Source organism: Bos indicus, chromosome 12 (assembly GCF_029378745.1).
Source record: "Bos indicus isolate NIAB-ARS_2022 breed Sahiwal x Tharparkar chromosome 12, NIAB-ARS_B.indTharparkar_mat_pri_1.0, whole genome shotgun sequence".
NCBI lineage: Eukaryota > Metazoa > Chordata > Mammalia > Artiodactyla > Bovidae > Bos > Bos indicus.
Genome location: NC_091771.1, coordinates 19,798,554 through 19,819,067, shown reverse-complemented (window position 1 = coordinate 19,819,067; position 20,514 = coordinate 19,798,554). Strand labels below are relative to the sequence as shown.

At 37.8% G+C, this 20,514-nt stretch overlaps 1 long non-coding RNA gene across 3 annotated transcripts in view; it reads right to left on the bottom strand.

Moving 5' to 3' along the window:
• Positions 1 to 20,514, bottom strand: part of LOC139186187 (uncharacterized) — a 395,626-nt gene that overhangs the window by 159,964 nt on the left and 215,148 nt on the right. For all 3 annotated transcript variants that reach the window (XR_011569717.1, XR_011569718.1, XR_011569716.1), the window contains one exon: positions 6,440 to 6,642. This is a non-coding gene — a long non-coding RNA (uncharacterized lncRNA). The remainder of the gene's footprint in view (positions 1 to 6,439; positions 6,643 to 20,514) is intronic.

Here is a 20,514-nt window from a genome sequence, read left to right as displayed (position 1 = left end):
GTCTACCAGAAACAAAATCTCAGAGGGAAAGGCTACCAGGTAAACTGAACTCTCTTAAGCTTCCTCCAGACAATAACAGCCAGTGAAGTAAGACAATTGGAATAATTCATCCTCCTGGAGTTCAAAATGCAAGGAGGAATATGCAATGTGATATTAAGACTTTAAAATGAAGAATACAAAAGTGAGGAATATCCTTCCAAAATAAAAGTGTGGGTGGGAATTGATTAAATGTTAGAAGTTGCTCTGATATGTTTTAATCAACCAAAAGAATTTCATCCTGCCAAGATTCAGTGACAAGTAACAACCTTCAATGCTAGTCTCCTTCAAACAAATACACAGGTATGGCAGCAGTTAAAAACAGTTGGCTATGAGTTACATCCAACTGACTTCATCTTGGACCCCCCCCTTCTTATGCTTTCACTGCTCATCTAGCGCAAGGTCCCTGATATGAGTCTTTTTCCCATGAACTTGGCAGACATAACCTGGCACTTTTATGTCAACCCTTGGCTTAGAGTTTGAGAAAAAGCTTTTCTTCTCCAGCTCCTCTGGTTTTTATCTCTGGTATTTTACATCTGCCAAATCCTTATGCTCTAATTCTATGGACCCATCCTGATATCCACTTAGCTATATTCACTTAACAAGATAATTTCAAAATATATAAACCATAAGTTGATGAAATACAAAGAGAATCTGACAAGTCACATCTACATGAAAGATTTTGACATTCCTAAAATAAATTGGAAAAAAATAAAGTTACGAAAGATTCAAACAACAGAACAAGCTTGATCTATGGTGCATGAGATACCAAAGCTACTATAAAGGTATAGTAATTAAAGCAATATGCAAAAAGACTGACATACCAATGGAAAAGAATGGAGAGCTCAGAAATTAAAACTTGTCAAAAACAATACTTTTATGGCCTTAGGTAGGAAATAGTTTCTTAAATAAGACATAATTAGTTCAAATCATAAAAGAAAAAATTGATACATTCAATTATGTTAAAATATACACTTTCTATTTAATTAGAACATTATTTTTTAGAAGTAAAAAAATCAAGCTACAGACAAGGAGAAGATGGTTACAATCACTACAAATAAATAAAAATTTTATTTCAATAATAAAATTATATAAAGAACTTACATTAAGACAACCAACCCAATAGAAAGTAGACAAAGATGCAAACAGTCAGTTCCCAAGGAACCATGTGCCTGACCAATACACATATGAAAGATTATTAACCTCATGAATTATCAGTGTGTGCATGCTAAGTCACTTCAGTCATGTCTGACTCTTTGGGACCCCATGGACTGTATGCCACCAGGTTCTTCTGTCCATGGGATTCTTCAGGCAGGAATACTGGAGTGGGTTGCCATTCCCTCCTCCAAGGGATCTTCCTGACCCAAGGATCGAACCTGTAGCTCCTGTGTTGCAGACAGATTCCATACCACTTGAGCCACCAGGGAAGCCCCTGAATTATCAGGGACATGTACATTTAAAAATAGCAATAAAATAGTGTTTTATACTCATGAGGTAAACAAAAATTAAGAAGCCTGACAAGAGTTATGAAGGATATGTAAAATTAAAACTCTACCGGTGGAAATTAAAATTTGCATCAACTTTCACTAAGAGCATAAATTGGCAATATCTAATAAAATTGATGGTGTATATACCCTACCACCCAGGAGTTCCAAACCTCTGTATATCCCCTGAAGAGACTCCAGCACATGTGCACTTGGAACCACACACAAGGATACTCAATGCAGCATCACTTATGGCGGTGAAAAAAACGGAAACTACTGTTATTACTTCTGGACAGATAAATCATGATAGATTCGTTCTATAATGCATCAATTAGCAGCTAAAATAAATCAACTAAATCCACAAGCGTCAACATGGATAAATGTCAGAAACAGAATGGTGAGAGAATAAAAGCAAATATCATTCAGATATGAAGCAAATTAGGCTTCCCAAGTGGTGCTAGTAGTAAAGAGCCCACCTGCCAGTGCAGGAGACACAGGTTCAATCCCTGGGTAGGAAGATCCCATGGAGGGAGGGCATGGCAACGCACTCCAGTACTCTTGCCTGCAGAATCCCATGGACAGAGAAGGCTGGTGGGCTACGGTCCACAGGATCACAATGAGTTGAACACGACTGAAGTGACTTAGCACATGCATGTGCGTGAAGCAAATTATATGAAGTTATATAATGTCTATAGATACAAGCCATGCACATACATTATGAAGCCTCTCTAATTAAAACAGTGCAGTTTGGGCTCTAAAAGATGGATCAGTGGAATAGTCAGAGATAACCCAGAAAGAATGCAAGTACATAAGGCAGTGTAGTCTATGATAAAGCATGGCATGACCTGTTGGCATGGCAAATCTGTAGGTATAAGATAGGCTTCTAAATAAATTTTGAAGAAACGTAATAGCCATTTGGATAAATTTATATGGAGAGAAAAACATGTTCTTGGATTGAAAGATGCAATAACAGTATTTCTAAGATGCCAGTTGCCCCTAAAATCAATGTAGTTTCAATACATTCAAATAAAAGTCCTCACGGAGGAAAAAAATATGTGCGTGTATGTATATAGTAAATGTGTAATGTAAGGAAAGGAACAACACAAGCTAACTTCCAAAAAGTCTACCTGTGAGGAGGAAGAAGGAAGAATGGGGTCAAGGAGGGTAAAATGAGAATTTCAAGCAAGTTCCCAGGTAAGGTTGATGCCACTAGCTGTTATAGGTAGAACTGTGTCTCCCTAAAACTCAAAACATTGAGGCTCTAATCACCAGTGTGGCTGTTTTGAGACAGAGGGCCTCTAAGGAAGCAATGAAGATTCAATGAGCCATAAACGTCATGGCCCTGTCCAGTAGAAGTAGTGTCTTTATAAGGAGAGACACCAGAGATCTCACTCTCTCTTCATGCACACAAGTTGAGGAAAGGCCAGGTGAGGCACAGCAAGAAGTCTGCAGGCCAGAAGAGAGCTCTCACCAGAAACAAACCAACTAGCCTGTTGATCTGGGACTTGTAGCCTTCAGAACTGTGAAAAAATAAATTTCTGTTCTTAAGTCATACGGTCCCCAACCGTTTTGGCACCAGGGATTAGTTTTGTGAAAGACAATTTTTCCACAGACTGGGGGTGGAGGGTGTTTCGGGATGACTCAAGCACATTACCTTTATTGTGCACTTTTTTCTACTATTATTAGATCATCTCCACCTCAGATCATTAGGCACTGGATCCCGGAGGCGGGGGACCCCTGGTACAGTATTCTATTACAGCAACCTCAGCTGACTAACACAATGTCAAAACATTAGCAGTTGTTAAATCTAAATGGTGACTGTATAGGAGTGTGTTATACTAGGCGCTGAGCTTTTTACTTCATTCTAAATATTTCTGTCACATGTGTAGTCATTGTTTAATCTGACAGATGATACAAGGGAACATTAGCGATTTTAGTCATACTAAAAATAATGATACAGAACCAACTCTTCCCAGGAAGTCATAAAATTTTACATGTTGCTGAATTAAGGTTTTGGTGGGGGAAGAGGGACCTTGTGCAACCTGATGAGGTCACACAGGATGCCACTAGGAAGCCGGGGGAACTGGCAGACACTCACGCCCTGCCTCCTACAGGGTCTCCCTTTGCTGTCCAGCCAGTAAAGGCCCAACAGGACTGACACCACCATCAGTTTTCTGTCTCATGCCTTGAGTTTTGGGGAACCTGACGGTGCTGGTCCCAAACACTTCCAATTACAACTTCTTGACAGGAGAGGGAGAAACTCTTGCCCACACTACCCTTCAAGCAACAAAGAAAGAAATGGTACTTCTGGGTCCTACATTTGCTTGCTATGTCAAACACTGCGATACGAAATGTGCATTAAAGCATGTGCGTACAATGCCTGGCATCTAGGAAGCACTCAACCAGCACTTGTGTTTGTAATATTACCATCTGATTTCAGTTCAGCATTTACAGGTTGCTTAAAACTTACTACGTGAAATAAAATACCAGCTAAACCAAGTATGTTTCAGACTGAAAATCATTAACTTAGAGTGGTGACACTTCTATTCCAAGTGTTCAAACTTTACGAGGCATCAAGATTACTGGGAAAATTCACTGAAACACTGATGGCTGAGCCCCACTTCCTGAGTTTCTAGAGTGGAACTCAGAAACTGATTTTCAAGGAAGTTCCCAGTTGAAGGTGACGCCATGGTCTGGAGCCTACATTTTAATAACTATTGGTCTATACCTATAGGGGTACCTACCTAGAGAAAGTAAAGTACTATTTTCTCTAATCTAAACCTTTTCTTATTCATATATAGACAATATATACACACACACATGCATGCATTCATATGTTCGATCCCTGTGCCAGGAAGTTTCCCTGGAGAAGAGAATGGTAACCCACTCCAGCATTCTTGCCTGGAGAATTGCATGGACAGAGGAGCCTGACAGGCTATAGCCCATGGGGCTGCAAAGAATCAGACACAACTGAGGGACTAACACACACACACACACACACACATATGTAATAGTATACATACATATAATAAAGTAATTTATGATACTATAAAATAAGGTATGATTATCTTAAAATAAGATATAAATAAAATACAATAATAGATCTATAACAATCTTATCTTAGTATTCTCCTTAAATTACAAATTAATAAAACTGAAAAGTAGTAATAGCTGCCAACTACTAAATATTTATTATATGCAAGGCACTATACTATAACTGCATAAGACCCGTTATTTATTTTACTCTTCCCAACTACTCTGTAAGGTAAGCACTATTACCCCTATTTGACATAGAATAAGTTGAACCTCAGAGAAGTTAAATGACCCAGCCATTTAGAGAGTGGTGAGACCAGAATCTGTACCCAAGTTGAATTCCAGAGTCTAGGCTCTCAACATTAATTTTATTGATACTTTTATTGCTTTTATTGATACTGAAATAACAGTGGGCTTCCCACCACGGCATCAATCCACAAACCTGACAACTGTTTACACTGCAAAGCACTGACAATCGTAGCCATCAAGTCCTCTAATTCAGGGGAAAGGCTCTAAAGGACTTGCTTCCTCTCACCTGAAATTAACCATTCACCCAATAAGAAGACCAGAAGGAACAAATTGAAGACATAACTGAAAGATCCAGGTACTATTTTTCTTCTTCATCTCCCCAAATCACAAAACAAAGATTCCTATGCAATACATTCATTTCCTCCCTCAGTCCCAGTGACATCATTTGCAAACACAATAAAGAAAACGACTAAACTGCACTTTGGGGGGAAATAGCATCCTTTAGTTTGGTTTTTCCTGGAGAGTGAGCAGTTATGGAAACTTTTGAAGTCTTCACATTTAAGGGACGGAAATGAAGACAGTTGGTTTTCAGTTGTCCAGAAAAAGTGTGCTGATGAGCTGATAAAAAAGGAATGAAGTAGCTCCAGTAGCAAGGGTATGAAATGAGATTGGCCCAGTCAAAAAGCCAATAAAATTTTAAAACAAAAAAAATAAAGACTGGAAACATTGGGACAAGCTACTCTTTAATAGGGAAGAACAAAGTGTCATCTCTCTCTTTAAAGTTAATGGCACACTCATCTTTCATACTTTTATAGTTTTATTTCAGTCTTAAAGAAGGAAAAAGTAAAAATATTAAAATACTAAATGGAGAGCAGAGCTTCTCATTAAAATAAATGCATTTTGTTTTATTGTTTGGAAAAGTCTAACAAGCTGCAGAATACTAACTGAATTCTGTCATATTTTGAAAAAGGAAATTCCCACATATTTCCAGAAGTTAGCTTAAATTAGTCTACTTAATTAATCTTGAATTATAAATTAGAAGAAAATATGCTAACACACTTAAAAAACTACACACCTTAGATTGCCTGTCTGGTGTGTTCATGCAGAAATTTTCCTCCTTTTTGTCTGAAATGTGAGGCTATTAGCCACATTAACCTAAATGGCACTGTTGCCTCAGTCTACATGGAGATTATTCTGCTGCTTGGCTGAGGATATCAACGTAGTTGGCATTGATCTTATGCGTTTTTGGAGCTGAGAAACCTGATATCTATTTGGCACCAGCATCCACGCACTACTTAGGATTAAACCTTAAATTCTTCCTTGATGCCTTTTTCTCATATTCTACTTTTAATGGGCAAATCCCATCAGATCTAGCTTCAAAATATAACTCAAATTCAACCCCTTTTCTTCACCTCCACCACTTCCACCACAGTTCAAAGCTACTAGCATCTTTCATTTAGACTGCTGAATAAATCTCTTCCTGCCTCTGAATATTCTGCACAGAGTGATCAAAGTGATTCTTTTAAATTCTGATAGTGTCATGACACTGCACAAACCCTCCAATGGTGGCGCACTTCACTTTGAACAAAATCCAAATTCATTCTGACCCCAACTCATCTCACAGACCACAGTTCTTACCTCTCAAGTCCTCTGTATCTATGGCAGCAAAATGCTACCCAGCAATCACTGGACTCTTTCTTGCTCCATTCCATCCTCTTCTCTTCTAGACAACCACATCACACCTTCTTTCCTCAAAGCTCCAAAAGTCCATTCCCACTCTCAGATGACAGCTTTGCTCCATATTGTATTGAGAAAACAGTAGCAATTAAAAGTCTTGACTCCTAGAATATAAATTAAGATAGCTATCTTATCACAACTGAAAAATACATATTAAAAACCTGAGACACATTTAGGACCCCAAATTCATATTTGTTATTTGTTATTGTTTCATAAACAACATATTCAACAATAAAATAAGCATGCTAAGTTCCCAACGGATTATCCAGAGTTAGATTGGAAAACATGCAGAACCATATCCAGAGCCATGTTGGGAAATACTTAGCTTTCTTACAAAGGGATGCCATTCAAATTAAGTGATTAGCACCTAGGTAACTAAATGGTAAGAAAGAGTTACTCCTACATGGAAGATCAGATGGTCACTGGCCCTCAAGCACTGTCATCCCCACAAGCAGTTTGCTCTTAAATAATTTAGGTCTTCAAATAGACATGGTCATTTTACAGAAACCCAAGTCAGAAATAATTGTTTACTATTATGACAACACAAGCAGCGGGACCATTTCATGCCAAACTAATGACTTCAGGACATGCAAAGCACGACTCCTCTGTATAAATCCACTTCAGAGCAGGGGTCAAAACCATTAAATGAATGTTAAACTGGAGTCCCTGGGCCCAGAGTACCCCATGACTCCAGAGGACTGGGATTTGCAAGAAAAATACTAAACACAGAGACAAGTGTAAACACTCTACAAGATTCTTTATACAAATGACTTTTTGTCTGAAATCAAAACACCCAAAATCAGAACTTTAAGTTGTTACTTTTAAATGAAAAATATCTTTAGAAAGACTTTCAATAATTACTTTTTAAAAAGAAAATCCTCTGAAGTATGAAGGTATCACAGTTGACTTTAATAAGTGTTCTGTTTTAAATGATCATTATAAAGACCTACTCCCTCTAAAACATTTTCTTAAAAATTCAAGTTCAGAAATTTCGAGGAGCTTTAGTGTTAGTGTGATGGGTGATCATTTTTATAAGATATGTCCATTTGAAGGCTGAATTAGAGGTGAAAAAGTTGGCTTAAAGCTCAACATTCAGAAAACGAAGATCATGGCATCCAGTCCCATCACTTCATGGCAAATAGATGGGGAAACTGTGGAAACAGTGTCAGACTTTATTTTTGGGGGCTCCAAAATCACTGCAGATGGTGGCTGCAGCCATGAAATTAAAAGACGCTTACTCCTTGGAAGGAAAGTTATGACCAACCTAGATAGCATATTCAAAAGCAGAGACATTACTTTGTCAACAAAGGTCCGTCTAGTCAAGGCTATGGTTTTTCCTGTGGTCATGTATGGATGTGAGAGTTGGACTGTGAAGAAGGCTGAGTGCTGAAGAATTGATGCTTTTGAACTGTGGTGTTGGAGAAGACTCTTGAGAGTCCCTTGGACTTTAAGGAGATCCAACCAGTCCATTCTGAAGGAGATCAGCCCTGGGATTTCTTTGGAAGGAATGATGCTAAAGCTGAAACTCCAGTACTTTGGCCACCTCATGCAAAGAGTTGACTCATTGGAAAAGACTCTGATGCTGGGAGGGATTGGGGGCAAGCGAAGAAGGGGACGACAGAGGATGAGATGGCTGGATGGCATCACCGACTGGATGGACATGAGTTTTGAGTGAACTCTGAGAGTTGGTGATGGACAGGGAGGCCTGGCGTGCTGCGATTCATGGGGTCGCAAAGAGTCGGACACGACTGAGCGATTGATCTGATCTGATCTGATCTGACCTAGCTGCATGATGTCAACACACTGCCACAGAAGAAGGGAAAGAGACCAAGGTTCATTGAGCTTTAATTTCAAGTTTAAATACATGGGACACTTTGTAATAAGGAAAGTTACCCTACACAGAAACTAGCTAGCTTTTTACCAAATCTTTTCTGTTCTCATTTGGCACACACTACATTTCCAGCCACCCTAACTGAGCCCTGTTACAGTGGCTAAGTGTAACACAGCCACTGCAATGTGAGCAGAAGTACTGTTTGCCACCCTTAGGCTTTAGTATATAAAAACATCTCCCCAAGCAATGCCAGCTTGATGTGGATGGGTATGAAGCCTTAGAGGAAAGATGTCAAAGGTGGCAGAGCTCCAGATGGAAGGAGCCCTGGATTATTATTTAAAAGACAGACATCTTTTAAAAGGTAGACAACTTTAGATGATAAAATAAACCATTTTTAAGATTTTTTGTTATAGTAGCTCCTATTGTCTTAATAAACATCCTATCTTAGTTCTGAATGATAAGACTCAATGAATAATTGTTACTAATAACTGTTTAAGGTAAGCAACTGTATACCAATCTCTAACATCCATTATCTTCTGTGTTTAAATCCAACAGGCTTGCAAAAGTTGTAAATGGACTAATACCAGAGTATACTTTTCAATATCTAAAGCTTTCTGTGGACTAAACACCAAAGACCTCCATAAATAAGATAAAACAAAGATTTTGGTGGCTATTGCTACCATTGAATAAAAGACTCATGGTCTTTTTTACCCTAATCTAGCTTCACCCTACCTCAACCATGGAGAAGTGCAAAAGGATCAGAAAGAGCAGGGGAAGAAAAGTAAAAGAAAAAAAAAAAAAAATAAGTAAAAGAGCAACAAAGAACATAAAAGGGCCCTTGAACCATGGGTCAGATCTGTGCAGAGAGAGGGGAGAAGCTTTAGATTCAACATAAAATTGAAATTCTCGTGTTGCCTAGACAAGACTTTTAAAGCTTGGCAGTATCTTAACGATCAAAATGAGGAAAGAGGAACAAAAAAGATGGAGCAAACAGAAAACAAACAGCAATATAACAGATATACCTCTAACCACAATAATCATATTAAAAGTAAAGGAGCTAAACACCCTTATTAAAAAGCAAAGACTGTCATATTGGACAAAAGAACTCAACTACATACCACTTACAAGAAATATACTTTAGCAAATTAACAATATCAGGAATGAGAAAAGTGACATCATTATAAATTTAACAGCTATTAAGATAATAATAAGGAAATGTTACAAGCAATTTTATGCCATCAAATTCAAAAACATAGGTTAAAAAGGGTAAATTCCATGAAACATACAAATTAGTAAAGTTCACTCAAGGGAAAAAAAAAAAGATAACCTGAATAATCCTATATCTATATCAAAAGTTGAATTTTGTAGTTTAAAAACTAGAAAGTAAACTACTGGCCCAGATGCTTTCACTGGTGAATTCTACAGAAATTTAAGAGGAGTGATATAAATTCAACAGAAATTCTTTCAGAAAAGGTATTCAGATTGAAAAGAGAGTAAATCTGATGTTATTTGTAAATAACAAGACCATCTACATAGAAAATCCAATTGAACCTATAAAAAAAAAATCTACTAGAACTAATAAGTAAATTTAGTAAGTCTGTAACAAAGTCAATATACCAAAAAAATAAATTATATTTCTATGTAGCAACAAAAACAAATTTTAATATAACTCATAATGGCATCAAAATATATAAAGTACTTGTATATTCTTCTAACAAATAATATACAAGATTTATACACAGAAAACTATAGAACATTGCTGAGGAAAATTGAAGATAAAAATTATCTACATAATTGGAGAAATATACTATGCCCTTTGTTGGAAGACTCAATATTATGAAGATGTCAATTCTCCCCAAATTGATCTGTATGATCAATGTAATCCCAAACAATTTCCCAATAGACCTTTTTGCTAGAAATTGACAAGTTTTAATTCTAAAAGTCATATCAAAATGCAACTTTTTAAAAGAACAAAATTAGAGAACTAATCTCAAGTTTCATGACTTAATATAATAAGTTCCAGTGAGCAAAACAGGGTGCTTTGGGTACAAAAATAGACCAAGGAATGAAATACAGAAACAGATCCACACATATATGGATGGTTTATTTTTTACAGAAGTACAAAGACAATTCAATAAAGAAACAATAGTCTTTCAATAAATGGTGTTTGTAAGAATTGGATATCCATACACAAGAATAAAATTAAAAAGCTTTCATTTACACCTCAAACCACAAACAAAAAGTAACTCAACTGAATCATGTCCTAAATGTAAAACCTAAAATGAAAACATCACGATGAAAACAGGAGAAAATAAATGATCTTAGGTTGGTATACATTTCTCAGATAAAACACCAAAAGAATGTTTCATGAAACAAAACTCATAAAATGGACTTCATCAAAAATTAAAAACTTCTTTCTTTTCAAAGACACCATTAAGAAAACAGAAGATAACCAAAAGGAAGCTTCAGAAAATTGTATATAAACAAAGCATTTAATATTAAAGAGGTACTAGATTATAGACTTGGAAAAGGCAATGGCACCCCACTCCAGTACTCTTGCTTGGAAAATCCCATGGACAGAGGAGCCTGGTAGGCTGCAGTCCATGGGGTCGCTAAGAGTCAGACACGACTGAGCGACTTCACTTTCACCTTTCACTTTCATGCACTGGAGAAGGAAATGGCAACCCACTCCGGTGTTCTTGCCTGGAGAATCCCAGGGATGGCTGAGCCTGGCAGGCTGCCGTCTATGGGGTCACACAGAGTCGGACACGACTGAAGCGACTTAGCAGCAGCAGCAGATTATAGACTAACTTCTCAATAGCTTAAAAGTAAGACCCAATAGGAAAGTAAGACCAAATAGGAAAAGGAGTACGTCAAGGTGGTACATTGTCACCCTGCTTATTTAACTTTCATGAGAAACGCTGGGCTGGAAGAAGCACAAGCTGGAATCAAGATTGCAGGGAGAAATATCAATAACCTCAGATATGCAGATGACACCACCCTTATGGCAGCAAGTGAAGAGGAACTAAAAAGCCTCTTTGTTGGGGGCCAGAGTGAGGCACTCTGCCCGTGGCAAAGGTCATGAGGAAGGAGGCTCGACATACGCAAAGGCGGGATCGAGCCTCAGGAGCCCCCCTGGAAATCCTCGAGCATCTACCCCCATAACCACTACTACTTTGTGCTCCCACCTACACCTCTGACTTTACGGGGCGCTGTCCCCCACCACCTCTTTCGGAGAAGGAGTTAACCTAGAGCTCCAGTTAATAAAAACTCCTGGGCGTGACAAGAGTGTTTTAACCTACAAACTCCTCTGAAGGTTCTCTAGCCTGCCTGACAGGCTTGTCCGGCCACAGGTGATTGCTCACAGCCTCCCAACCGTGAGAGGCACGAGATGCTTTAAACCTTCTAAAAACAGGTTCCTTAGAAAAGTTAGAAAACTATTAGTATAAGTATAATGGGCTGATTAGAAATTGTATTGGTGAAGGGTTTTTCATTTGTTGAGCCAATGTTTGTTGCTAAGTCTCCATATCCCCTGCCCTTACACACATTAATGAATATATAGAAGAAACAAGTATTAACCTTTGATATTAATCACGTTAGACCTTAGGCTAAGTAAATTCTTTCCTTAACTAAAACCCACTACACCCTCACCCTATAGGAATGTAACTTTATTTGGGTGGCGTCTGTTTTAAGAATAATCACCCCTGGAGAAATAAGTGTCCTGGTTGACTGACCGCTGTCACAAGGAAAGGGTCATAAATTGTCAGCAGGCCCCCTGGCCAGAAGATGATGTAACACCCCTAAGACCTCTGTATACATTTGTATGAAGCACCTGACTTTGATAAAAGTCAGGACTGCTGACCCCGCGTGACTTTTGCATAACATCTCAGTGTATAAAAGTAGACCATGGAAAATAAAGAATTGGGATCAGTTTCTCGAAATACTGGTCTCCCCATGTCGCTCTCTCTCTCACTCTGGCTGAGTCTCCATTTGGAGCGTGGAACCCGTCATGCTTACTAATTATGCCTGGGCTTCTAAGATCTGACTGGGGAGGCCTCAGTGTCTCCTCTCCTTTGGGAGAACAGAAGGACGCCTGCAGCCTACGTAAGTGGTGCAAACTTCTTGTCTTGAAGTTTTATTGGTCTCCTGCGTATACCAAGCTACTCAGCCTCTTTTCTCCACTGAATTTTCCTACTGAGCTATCCTCATTCTATTACTCTTTACATCTGTAATTAATATATAATTGAAGCTATTGTATCCTGATCCTCGCCGACGCCGTCCCCGCTTCGAATACCCTGGATCAGCTGGGGCTGGACCCCAGCAGATGGCGCCCGAACAGGGACTTCAAAGGTAGGTCCCCAACCCTTTCCCCCAGTGTTGAATTTTAGGGACGGATAGGACCCCACTCAGGGTGCCACGGACCCCCCTGTAGGATAGACAGGGCGAGTAGGAGTGGGAAGTGTTGAAAGTGTTAAAGAGTTAGAGTTAGAGAGAAAAAACGGTTTCTGAAGTTAAAAGGCCAAAGAAAAGCCTGATCTTTTGAAAGCTAAAAGCTTTATCTTCTATTATATTTAATTTTCTGATATGGATAACACTGAAACTAAGAACGGCAACTCTTTATACAAGTAATCTTGAAACTTAAAGAGGGTACTGTTAATTTAGATACTTGGGTGAAGGTAAAAAAAAAAAAAAAACGACTAAAAACTTATCCTATAAATATGATTAAAAATGTTCTGGACCCTCGTCATGAGGCTGTGGGATAACCTATGGGAGAGGCTATAGCGGTGGATGGTAGTGGGTCTCCACCTTCTGCACAGATCATATTTTCTGCCATTGACGAAGAAAAGGAGGGAGACTGTGCTCTACCTCCCGAGGAGTGAGAGGGTTTACAGGACGCTGTGGCCGGGCGCCCTGGCGAGCCCCCTCTCCCTCTACACAAACCTTTAAAAATTTATCCAACAATTTCTGATTTAAGGCGACTACCCCACCTCCGCTTGCACCTCCCAGGGCCTAGGAATTCTCCAGTTTACAGCCAAAGCCTCCCAGAGCCTTGCCTAAGGCTGAAAAAGATAAAAAAGTTTTCTTTTTAAAGAAAGGAGCTTTTAAAAAATACACAATATACGGAGCCTGCTCCTTGCAGAAAAACCCCCTCAGGGGGGCTTCACCCAAGCAAAAAAAAAAAAAAGAAGAGAGAGAGAGAGAAAGAAAAAGAAAAAAGGAAAGAAAATAGAGAAAGATCTAAAGATAGAAAAAGAACTAAAGAGTGAAAAGGAGAGAGGAACGGAGGAGGAAGGAACCAGGGGACGCAGCAAGATAGAAAAAGGAAGAAAGGAAATTAGAAAAAGAGATACAGAGAGAAAGAGAGGGAGGAGGAAAAAAAAAGAGAGAAAGAAGGTAAAGGGAAAGAAACGAAGGAAAGAGAAGGTAGCGAGAAAGGAAGGGGGAGAGAAAAGTGAGAAACTCAGGAAGAGAGGGAGAGAGAGAGAGACAGTAAGAAGGAAGAAGGGAGAATGAAAGAGGGAAACAAGAAGGAAATGATAGAAAGTAAAAGAGAAGAGGAAGGAAAAAAGATAGAGTGAGGGAAAGAAAACTTGAGAAAGATTTAAAGAGAAGAAGGAAGAAAAAACCAGCAGAGGAGAGAGGAGAGGACTTACAGGACACTGTGGCCAGACGCCCTGGCGAGCTACCTCCCCCTCTGCACAAACTTTTTAAAAAAAAACTTATCCACCACTTTCTGATTTGGGGCAATAGCCGCTGCCTCCGTTTGCGCCTTCCAGGGCCCAAAAGTTCCCCACTTTGCCCCCAAAGCCCTTCGAAGTGTTGCTAAGCCTGAAAAAGATAAAAAGTTTTTTAAACAGTGGAGCTTTTAAAACAGACTGAGTACACAATATGCAGAGCATGCTCCTTGGAGAAAACGCCCTCAGCGGGGTCTCACCCAGGCTGAGAAAAGCCTAACAGTAAGAGGATTTAGCAACAATATTCACCCCTGACGAGCCGGTTACTCCAATTCCAACGGGAGTGGCTGGCCCCCTACCTGAGGGCATTGTGGGACTTGTGCAACAATAAGCTCGCTTTCTTAAAAAAAAAAAAGAAAGAAAGGAAAAAAAAAGAAAAAGAAAATTTCGGTGGTGCATGGTGTAGTAGATTCTGATTATATTGAGAAATTAAAGTTCTGACCTCACCACCTACTAAAACTGTGTAAATTAATAAAGGTCAAAGAGTAACACAGCTTTTGCTTTTACCTTAGTATCAGACAGGAAAAAACTTGACTTCTCAGGCTAGGAGCCACAGAGTATTTGGATTTAGTGATCTAGCCTTTTGGGTGCAGGAAATTACAGCTCCAAGGCCTTTAAAAGATCTTTTACTTCAAGAAAATAAAATGTCAGGGCTACTAGACACAAGAACAGACGTCTCTTAACATTGCTGGGAAAGACTGGCCCAGTTCCTGGCCCACGTATACTACTGAAAATGAGTTGATGAGATTAGAGAAAGTGGTATGCGGGGTGGGAATGCTGTAGAGAAAAAGGTGAGGGAAAGTTTTCCAAATGAAAGTGAAAGAGGAGAGTGAAAAAGTTGGCTTACAGCTCAACATTCAGAAAACGAAGATCATGGCATCTGGTCCCATCATTTCATGGGAAATAGATGGGGAAACAGTGGAAACAGTGTCAGACTTTATTTTTTGGGGTTCCAAAATCACTGCAGATGGTGACTGCAGCCATGAAATTAAAAGACGCTTACTCCTTGGAAGGAAAGTTATGACCAACCTAGAGAGCATATTCAAAAGCAGAGACATTACTTTGCCAACAAAGGTCCATCTAGTCAAGGCTATGATTTTTCCAGTAGTCATGTATGGATGTGAGAGTTGGACTGTGAAGAAAGCTGAGCACTGAAGAATTGATGCTTTTGAACTGTGGTGTTGGAGAAGACTCTTGAGAGTCCCTTGGACTACAAGGACATCCAACCAGTCCATTCTAAAGGAGTTCGGTCCTGGGTGTTCTTTGGAAGGAATGATGCTAAAGCTGAAACTCCAGTACTTTGGCCACCTCATGCGAAGAGTTGACTCACTGGAAAAGACCCTGACGTTGGGAGGGATTGGGGGCAGGAGGAGAAGGGGACGACAGAGGATGAGATGGCTGGATGGCATCACCGACTCGATGGACCTGAGTTTGAGTGAACTCCGGGACTTGGTGATGGACAGAGAGGCCTGGCGTGCTGCGATTCATGGGGTCACAAAGAGTCGGACACGACTGAGCGACTGAACTGAACTGAACTGAAGACCCAATAGAAGCCATAGACCAGTGAAAGGACATATTTGATAAGCTAAAGGAAATTAGCGGACCCAAATCATAAACTTAGTAAAAAATATCTTTCAAAAATAATACTAAAATAGATATTATTGGGTGGGGGGAAGCTAAGAAAGTTTGGTATTATCTAATCTTTACTTATGAAAATTCTAAGAGATGTATTCCAAGCAATAGGAAAGCAATCCTGAGATGCAAGGAAAAATGAAGAGCAGAGAAATTAATATGTGGGTAATTCTAAACAACCATAGAGTATAATACTACTAGTAGCAGTAGTAGTAGTGATAATAACTCAATAGTAATAATATCTTGTGAGGTTTTTCTAATGCAAGATATAATAGAAAATAAAACCATAACCTATAAGTTGAGAGAGGGTATATGGAGTTAACAGGTTTTTGTGTTTCTTGGCAGGAGGGAAAAGGTGTTGATTAATTTTAAACCTTGACAAGTTAAATATGCACATGGTATTTCTAGATAATCACTAAAATAACAGAAAGAGAGTAGTTAACTTGCAAACAACTAGAAGAAAAACAGAATTAGAAAAAACAATTTACCTAAAAGCAGGGATATGGTGAAATGGGAGCAAATAGCAAAGGATATGATGGTAAGATGTAAATTCAACTGTAGAAATAATCACCTAAAATTTAAATTGACTAAATGCTCTATTTTAAAGGACAATATTATCAAACTGGATGATAAAAAATTAACTGTATGACATTTTCAAGAAACACCTAAAATATAAAAAGATAGAAAGACATAAAGTAAAAGAATGAAAAACTGAACACCCTGCAAAACAAAAAGTGAAAGTGAAAGTCACTCAGTCGCGTCTGACTCTTTGCAGTGCCATGGACTGTAGAGTCCATAGAATTCTCCAGGCCAGAATACTGGAGTGGGTAGCCTTTCCCTTCTCCAGGGGATCTTACCAACCCAGGGATCAAACCCAGGTCTCCCACATTGCAGGCGGATTCTTTACCAGCTGAGCTACAAGGGAAGCGCAACAAAAGGAAAGCTGGAGTTTTATATTTAAAAACCTTACTATTTTTAGTTTTTTGAGAAAAGTGTATGCTGTCCTCTATAGTGACTATATCAATTTACATTCCCACCAACAGTGTACTAGAGTTCCCTTTTCTCCACATTCTTGCCAACAAATGCTATTTGTATTCTTTTTTTTTTTTATAATATTGAGCTGTAAGCATTGCTTATATATGTTGGATATTAATCTCGTATCAGTCATGTCATTTGCTAATACTTTCCTCCATCTAGTAGGTTGTCATTTCATTTTGTTTATGGTTTCCTTTGCTGTGCAAAAGCTTTTAAGTTTAGTTGGGTCCCATTTGTTTATTTTTGCTTTTATTTCCTTTACTTTAGAAGACAGATTAAAAAAATACTGCTGTGATTTATGTCAAAGAGTGTTGTACCTGTTTTCCTCAAGGAATTTTATAGTATCTGGTCTTACATTTAGGTCTTTAATCCATTTTTAAATTTATTTTTATATAAAGGGTTAGTGAGTGTTCTAATTTCATTCCTTTACATAGAGTTGTCCAGTTTTCCCAACACCACTTATTGATGAGATTATCTTTTCTCCATGGTATATTCTGTCCTTCTTTGTCATAGATTAATTGACCATAAGTACATGGGTTTATTTCTGGGCTCCCCATTCTGTTCCATTGATCTACATGTCTGTTTTCATGTCAGAACCATACTGCTTTGACAACTATAGTTTCTTTACATAGTCTGAAGTTCGAGAGACTGATACCTGCAGTTCCATTTTTCTCAAGATTGCTTTGGCTATTTGAGGATTCTTATGTTTTCATGCAAATTAAAAAAAAATTTTGCTCTAGCTCTGTAAAAAAACCATCATGAAAAAAAAAAAAGGCAGTGAAAGTGAAAATCACTCAGTCATGCCCACTCTTTGCAACTCCATGGTCTGTCCATGGTTCTACAGGCAAGAATACTGGAGTGGGTAGCTATTCCCTTCTCCAATGGATCTTCCTGAACCAGGAATTGAACCGAAATCTCCTGTATTGCAGGCAGATTCTTTACCAGCTAAGCTACCAGAGAAGACCTAAAAAATGGGCAAAAGATATGAACAGACATTTTCCCAAAAAAAAGACATACAGAAGAACAAAAGATAGATGAAAAGATGCTCAATACCATTGATCATCGGGGAAATTCAAATCAAAACAACAATGAGGTATCACCCCATACCTGTTAGAATGGCTATTACCAAAAAGAAAACAAATAACCAGTATTGGTAAGGGTGTGGAGAAAGGGAAACTCTTGTGCACTGTTGGTGGGAATGTAAACTGGTCCAGCCACTATGGAAAACAATACGAAGGTTCCTCAAGAAATTAAAAACAGAAGAACTACCATAAGATCCAAATATTCCACTTCAGGGTATTTATCTGAAGAAAATGAAAACATCAACTCATAAATATACAAGCACCGCCCCCCCCATGTCATTTGCAGCATTATTTACAATAATCAAGATATGGGAATAATCTAAATGTTCATCAATTGACGAATGCATAAAGAAATTGTTGTTTATATATACACTGAACTACTATTCTGCTGCAAAAAGGAATGCTACTTTGCTATTTGTGACAACATGGATGGACGCTGAGGGCATTGTGCTAAGTGAAATAAGTCAGACAAAGAAAGATAATACATACAATCTCAATTATATGTGGAATCTAAAAACCTCAATTTAAAATAAAAGCAAAAAATTAAGAATAAATAAGAAGGTGATCAAAAATGTGTACTAAAAGAAAAGAAATATAAACTGCTAGAAAATCATTGGAGGCAATAAAAAGGAAAACACTTTATAGTAAAACCACCTATAGGACACAAATAAAAGCTATACTCAAGGCAGAATATATAGCTTTAAATGCCTTGAGTTGTTTTAAAAAGCAGAAACTATAAAGGAACTTTGTATTAGTAAATAAGAGAATAAAATTAATAAAAATAAGCTGGGAAGATAGCATTTATAAACATAAAAGGTAAAATTCATAAAACGATAAACAACAAAAAAATAAAAGAAAGGATAATTAAACCCAAAAGTGGATTCATTGAAAAGACCAGTAAAATAAAGAAAATGTTTTCTAAGCCTGATACAGTAAAAAACAAAAAGTACAAAGTAAATACAGTTTAAGAATGAGAAAAGAAACATGACCACTGAGTCAGGAAAGACTGAAGAATGACATAAGAACATTAAACGTAATTCAACGTTGTAAATCAACGATACTCCAATAAAATTTTTTTAAATATTTTAAAGCCCAAAAGAATGAATTATTTCCTAGCAGAATATCAATCACAAAACCAACCCAACAGGAAGTAGACAATTTTAATCAATTACGAAATAATCCATAAGATAGTTAAGAATGTATCATTTAAAAAGACACCAGGACCATAGGCTTCATAACTGACTTTAACCTGGCTTTTAAATAACAGAAAATTCTATATTGTTTAAAATAAGCCATTGAAATATATATAAAGCTCCTTAATGATGTCAACTTTTCATGCCCAAATTTAATAAAAATAGAAGCAAAATATAAAACTGCAAGCCAGTTTGGCTTATTTCTGTAAAAACAGTAACTCTAAATAAAATATTAAAAAAGAGAATCGGTCAATATATCAAAGGATGTATATATTTCAAGAATAGAGTGCTTAGTATCAGGAAATGTATCCACTGAAACCAGTACAGCAAAAAATGTGAAAGATGTCTTACAACAGATACTTAAAAAGGCATTTGACAAAATTCAATAGTCAGTTCTAATTTTAAAAAGCACTACAAAAAACTTATGAAACCAATAACAATAATTTTTCAAAAACTAGCAGTAAATTCTAAAATCAAAATCAAAGATGACCCATGTCACATTAATGATAACACTTTTATAGTATTATAGTAGATACTGAAGCAAATGAAATATCAGGCAAAAAAACATTGGAAAAAGCAAAAACTATCTCTTTCGCTGATAACTGTGCACTTTTATAAGCAGAAAACTCAAAAAATTCTAATACAAAACATTCTAAGGATAATAAAATAGTTTGTTCTAGTTTTTGGATTAAAAAATATTTTTAATTAACAGCCTTTTTCTTTTTTAATATAAATTTATTTAATTGGAGGCTAATTACTTTACAATATTGTATTGGTTTTGCCATACATCAACATGAATCTGCCACGGTGTACACGTGTTCCTAATCCTGAACCCCCCTCCCACCTCCGTCCCCATACCATCCCTCTGGGTCATCCCAGTGCACCAGCCCCAAGCACCCTGTATCATGCATGGAACCTGGACTGGCGATTTGTTTCACATATGATACTATACATGTTTCAATGCCCTTCTCCCAAATCATCCCACCCTCGCCCTCTCCCACAGAGTCCAAAAGACTGTTCTATACATCTGTGTCTCTTTTGCTGTCTCGCATACAGGGTTATCATTACCATCTTTCTAAATTCCATATATATGCATTAGTATACTGTACTGGTGTTTTTCCTTCTGGCTTAATTCACTCTGTATAATCGGCTCCAGTTTCATCCTCATTAGAATTGATTCAAATGTATTCTTTTTAATGGCTAGTAATATTGAGTAATATGTACCACAGCTTTCTTATCCATTTATCTGCTGATGGACATCTAGGTTGCTTCCATGTCCTGGCTATCATAAACAGTGCTGCGATGAACACTGGGGTACACATGTCTCTTTCAATTCTGGTTTCTTCAGTGTGTATGCCCAGCAGTGGGATTGCTGGGTCATGTGGCAGTTCTATTTCCAGTTTTTTAAGGAATCTCCACACTGTTCTCCATAGTGGCTGAACTAGTTTGCATTCCCAACAACAGTGTA